Here is a 6025-nt window from a genome sequence, read left to right as displayed (position 1 = left end):
GAGTTGTCACATCACAGCTGACTTATGGTGACCCTCACAGGGTTTTCAAGGCGAGAGATATTCAGAAATGGTTTGTCATTGCCTCCCTCAGCTTAGCAACCTGAAATTCCTTGGTGGTGGTCTCCCAACCAAATACTAAGCAAGGCTGACCTTGCTTAGTTTCTCAGATCCTAATGATTATATTTCCTATATACATATATACAATATAAACTAGAATTTGGAAGTATCAATAAATAGATTTGTAGCATCTTAAAGAATAGCAGTATTTTATTCCATTATAAGCCTAGAGCCTGTTTCATCATCAAAAGAAGAAGATATTGGATTTATATCCTGCCCTATACTCTGAATCTCAGAGCCGTCACAATCTCCTTTATCTTCCCCCCCCTCACAACAGACATTCTGTGAGGTAGGTGGGGCTGAGAGAGTTCTCCCAGAAGCTGCCCTAACCCATCGCTATTATACCCCGCAGCTTTTTTATAATGAATTTCCTGATCAGACATCCCTCCATCCTTCAGTTCTAAGCAGCGTTGGTCCCGTCGCTGGTTGATCAGAGTTCTCAACCGGACCTCATTTTTTGAGATGGCATTCCACACTCGCGCAAGCACAGTACGTGGGATATTGTGCTTGGCTTTTTTTAAAAAAAAAGGTGCCAGGAAAGGTGGGCGATCTGCTCCCCCCCATTTAAACACCCCGATGTGGTGTTTAAATGGGGGGGGGAGCACGGCAACTCTCTTTGCTGTCTCTCCGCCTGGCAGGGAGACAGCAAAGGTGGGGGATCTTCCTCCCCCCCATTTAAACACCCCACCATGGTGTTTAAATGGAGGAGGGAGCACGGTGAAGAGGGACCCCTGAATAATTAATGAATACCTCAATAATAATAATAATGGAAAATATGGTTGTGCCTTCAAAAGAGAATGTCTGCTGCAACATTTAGAGTGACTGTTAAGAGGCCCCTCAGAGGAGCTTCTGCTAAACTGTTAAAACCAGACAGGCTAAGGGTGTGAATCCAAGATAACAGAGGCCCCGCAGAGAAGGAGCTTCTTGCTGATAAACAGAGGGACAGAGCAGTGGAAAACTACAAGAAATTACTGGAAGGAAAGCAGGAAGTGGAGCATTTGAATTAGATAAGAGGGGGCTTGTCTGCTTGTTTTGGGGATGAATAAAAATGGTCAGAAGGCTGATGATTTTAACTTAGTCATTCTGAGGTTATGCTGACAAGTTCTACTTTGATGTCAAAGTAAAATACCTCGCTTCAAACCAAGCAATGTGTGGGGCTTTGTTATTTACCTGCTATAATGGCAACTCTCTTTGCTGTCTTTCCACCTGGCGGACGGTTTACCAACCTCGGACGGTTGGAAGGCTGAGTCAACAATTGCTGGTGCAATGATATCATTTGGAGTGGGCTCTCGCAGGGAAGTGGATGTGCACTTGCAACGAGTCGGCTGCAATAGAGTGTTCAAACATAGAAAGTACACGCGGGAGTCGTCGGAAGCATTCTTATTCTGGATTTAATATACTATCAAAAAAGTTCGCGTCTCAGTCATGGCAGTTCGGGACACGAACGAGCCAATGACCATTGCCAGATGCTGATGTTTGGACAACCGCATAAAATCCAACATGCATCTGGCTTTCATCCATGCCCATCTCGTCATTTTATGTGCGTCTGACCTCAGCTTCTGTCTTTTATATCACCTATTGCCTGGTTCTTTTTATGGGAGATGCCAGGGATTGAACCCTGGGACCTTCACCATGCAAAAAAGAGCCTCTTTCACTGAGCCACAGTCGTTCCCCAAATGGCTGAGGAATTTCAGGTCCTTGTTCACATCTGGACTTGGGATTGGGGGGATTGTGTCAAATTTCCCGTTGATTCTAAATCCACAGTTTTTTGCTATAGTTTTTCTCTGAAATTTTGTACTTGAGATCAGTATTCATTAGGGCAGAGGTAAATACTCCAGAGCAACTATGTGTGTGGGACAAGCTCTAAACATAGAGAGCAAAGGATGGTATGGGAACTCCAGGAGAGAAATATGCTATAAATCAGAGGTGTCAAACATACAGCCTAGGGCGCCTATCAGGAGCAACTCACTGCCATCTGCTTCCTTCTCCTTCTCTCTTGCTTCCTTTGCATCACAGCTTGCTTTGCCAGGCTTGCTGAATTGCACAGGAGCTACAGAGCAAAGCCACTATTTTCTCCATTGGCTGAGACTCTTGTCTTGGGGAGGAAGAATAGCTTGATTTGCCAGGCTGTCTCAAACTCAATTGCACAGCAGAGCTACTGAGCCAAGCCTCTCTTCCTTCTACTGGCAGAGGCTCCTCCCCCTCCTGGTCCCCTGTGGAAGAAAGGAAAGAGCCAGAACTTCCTTTGCCCAGTTCCCTGGATCGCACTGGAGAGTTACAAAGAAAACACCATTAAGATCAATGAGTGCTGATGTTTTAAGCATGCTTTATTTTAAGTTTTTTAAATCATTAATTCTGTTTGCGTCCTCTGTAAAGTTTGTATTTCTGCTACCTGGCATTACATTTTATGACCCACATGGCCCAGCCTGACAAGGTCTCATTTATGTCAGATCCAGCCCTCATAACAAATGAGTTCAGCACCCCTGCTAACTGATTCAAAGCCTCAAGCAGACAGGCTGTTTAGGTGCCATTAACTATGGCTCAGACCAGCGGTGGCCAAACATACTTAATGTAAGAGCCACATAGGATAGACGTCAGATGTTTGAGAGCCACAAGATATGAACATCACAAGTTTTGAGAGCTGCAAGAAATGAATGTCAGATCTCTGAGAGAAGGAAGGAAGGCAAACAGATGGGGTGAGGAGTGAATGAGAGGTAGAAAGAAAGCAACTTTAAACGCATTGTCGAACTTGCCAGTTGGCTTGTCTTGGAGAAGTGATTTAAAGAGACAAATGCCTTCTCCAAGCCAGCTGATGGGGTGGAAGGAGCTTCAAGAGCCACATAGTATGTATGAAAGAGCCACATGTGGCTCCCGAGCTGCAGTTTGGCCACCCCTGGCTCAGACCCTTATTTTGCTCCTTGTGCACCACCAGGGCCGCTAGCAAAACGACATAACTGCCAGCAACTTCAGCCATTGGCCAGATTCTCTCTGGGCCTGCCATCAAGTGATCCTAGAAATCCAGTCCTATGCCACAAGGTAATATAAAGCTCCTAGATCAGGCATGTTCCCTATTAGCCTAGGTGACTTCTTGCTAAGAGAGATTAGCAAGTTATTCTCCCACGTCCCCGATTGCCTGCCTCCTCATACTTGACAACACTCAGACACGAGCTCCTGATGCATGCCCAGTAAGCATTTTATGGGGCTGGCAATCTTATTTATGTTTGGTAGTAAAATGTGGATGTAATGATCATATCCTTTGAAAAACTGTTCGGTTTTAGAGCTCTTTGCTACAGTTCTTGTCTGGCTTGTGAATCATGGATATGAGCCTTGTAACTTGGCAACTGCATCAATTACTTCGGTTTGGGTAGGCTAGGCCCACCTGTGTGCTAAGTGAAGGAAGATTTCTCGGGCTTTCCCCCTGTAATTTCATTTGCCAGCGGTGCTCAAATTGCTCTCTGAGGGTATGTATGTGTGAGCCTTGGTGATCCTGTCATTGGGAAGAGGGCAGGTGAGGAAGGAACGAGGACCACAGTCCATAGGAAATACCTTATGAAATACACAAGATTCAATCCTCTGTGTCTCAGTGGGGTTCGAAATCCAGATGACGCCTTGCTTCTGGGTAACACTGTGGACCCAGGAAAGGGGGACAATTTAGAAATGGAAGGTTTATGAAGCGTGTAAGGAAGGGGCTGCAGGTCACTGGTAGAGCAGCTGCTTGGCATGCAGAAGGTCCCAGGTTCAATCCCCAGCATCTTCAGCTAAAAGGTTCAGGTAGGGGGTGATGGGAAGGACCCCTGCCTGAGAACTTGAACAGCTGCTGCCAGTCTGAGTACACAATACTGCCTTTGGGGGATCAAAGGTCTGATTCAGTCAAAGGCACTAACTGTTAAGTCCTCAATCTCCCAGATGCAATAAACAGGCCATAAGTGTAACGGTAGTTTTATTGGAACTTAAGATGATGCAGGCATGGCAGCTCTTGCAAAGACTGAAGGAGTCAGTCTTTGCCTCACATATATAGATTCAGTAAAACCATTAACTTTTCAAAGGGTAGCGGCAAAGCAAAGCGGGAAACTAGCGCGGCTTTTTTGGCCCAGCCTCTTGCAAGTGTTTCTGGCCTGGCCAGTTGTCCTTGGTTTCCGGGGCAACTGCCTGGCTGGCGGAATCTTCTTCAGATAACACTATTGCACAGATATCATAGCAAGCAAGCGAAAGTGCGAGAGAAACAAAGCACAAAGCATAAGGGATTTCATGGCAAGACTCTTGATACTAACATGTGTTCAGGTGTACAGGGTTGGCCCTGCCACTAGGCAAATTAGGTGACTGCCTAGGGCACCAGCCTTCTGGGGGTACCAAATTGGGTGCCTCCCATGTGACTCAGTGACATTATCAGTGGAGGCAGAGCACTATAAATTAGCCTTGCCTAGGGTGCCAGACAGCCTAGGGCTGGCCTGAGGGGCGTGCATGTTCACATCTGTCACCTGGGAGGCACCACTAAGAAAGGATACTCTGAAGAGGGGCCAGATGGTGTTCTTCAATGGTCCAAGGACTGCAACCCTGAGTTCTGCAGTGTCATATCTGTGCTGAGCTCCCTCCCCAAACTCTGCCTTCTCCAAATGCTATCCTCAAATGTCCAGGAATTTCTCAAGCAGAAATTGCTAATCTAAGTGGGGCTTACTCCCAGGAAAGTGTCTTTAGGTTCCAGGCGAGCATGTTTAGGATTGGGGTCCTAATCTTGCAGTTTGCCCCTTTCTTCCTGCAAGAAGCTTGAGGTGGTGTACACTGCATTTTCCTTCCCTGTTTGATCTTTAGGGTTGCCAGGTCTATGTTGGAAAATACCTGGAAACTTTGGGGGTGGAGCCAGGAGAGGGTGTGGTTTGGGGAGGGGAGGGGCCTCAGCATGTTACAATGCCATAGAGTCCACTCTTCAAAGCAGCCATTTTCTCCAGGGGAGCTGATCTCTGCCAGCTGGAGGTCAGTTGTAAAAGCGGGAGATCTCCAGGCCCGCCTGGAGGCTGGTAACCCTACTTATCTGTACAACAGCCCTGCAAGCTGGGGGTGGGCTGAGAGAGTGTGACTGGTCCAAGGTTTCCCAAAATAAGCTTCCATGGCAGAGTGGACATTCAAACCTGAGTTTACCAGGTCATAATCTTGTATATCTTTCCACATTGTTCTAAAGACTTAAGGGCAATTTTCCAAAGAGGGAGCCCAATTTCCTTCAATTTCCTAGTCCTGCTACAGTCTCTCCCCTCCCCACCCTGGACCTTGCCCTCTAGCAACATATAATTAGTTCATTTTTAGCATATCGCTACACCACCCAGAGAAAGAAAGTGAGGTGTTGTGCCATGGCAGACTGGAGATTGTTGGTTGGCTTTGGGAGTCCTGAAACTAACCCAGTGTTGCCAACTCTGGTGCCAGTCCTACTGCGAAGAGTCCTAAAGAAAGAAGCTTAAGCTATATTACAAAGCATCTGTACTTTTATGGGTAAGAGACTGGATACTTTTGAATGACAAGAGACAAATGCCATTAGAAGGACATGATTTAACTATGGGATGGCATGCATATTTGTGGTATCAAAGACTCGAAGGCCATTCCTATTTTAAGAACCATTGGTTCGAAAATCTCTGTATCATACATGGTCATGGTTAAAGATGAGAATTTACCAAAAAATTCCAAGATGGGTCTCTCCAGTAGAAGCATTTACACATCCAAACCTTCTAAAACCAAATCAGAAGTACAGATATGAAGACTTGTTGGAAAAGGACAACCAACTGAAAAATTGGAAATTGTGGATATTAAAATGGATTCGTGGTTGAGAATGCAAATTGAATCTAGATATGCCAAAGATAAGGTGATAGGGTTTATTACAGAGCAACATGTATTTGACAAAATTTTGTTGGGTCCACAAGAA

The sequence above is a fragment of the Heteronotia binoei genome, chromosome 7, assembly GCF_032191835.1.
Source record: "Heteronotia binoei isolate CCM8104 ecotype False Entrance Well chromosome 7, APGP_CSIRO_Hbin_v1, whole genome shotgun sequence".
Classification (NCBI taxonomy): domain Eukaryota; kingdom Metazoa; phylum Chordata; class Lepidosauria; order Squamata; family Gekkonidae; genus Heteronotia; species Heteronotia binoei.
The sequence above is the reverse complement of the archived record's forward strand: the minus strand, read 5'-3'. Positions refer to the sequence as shown.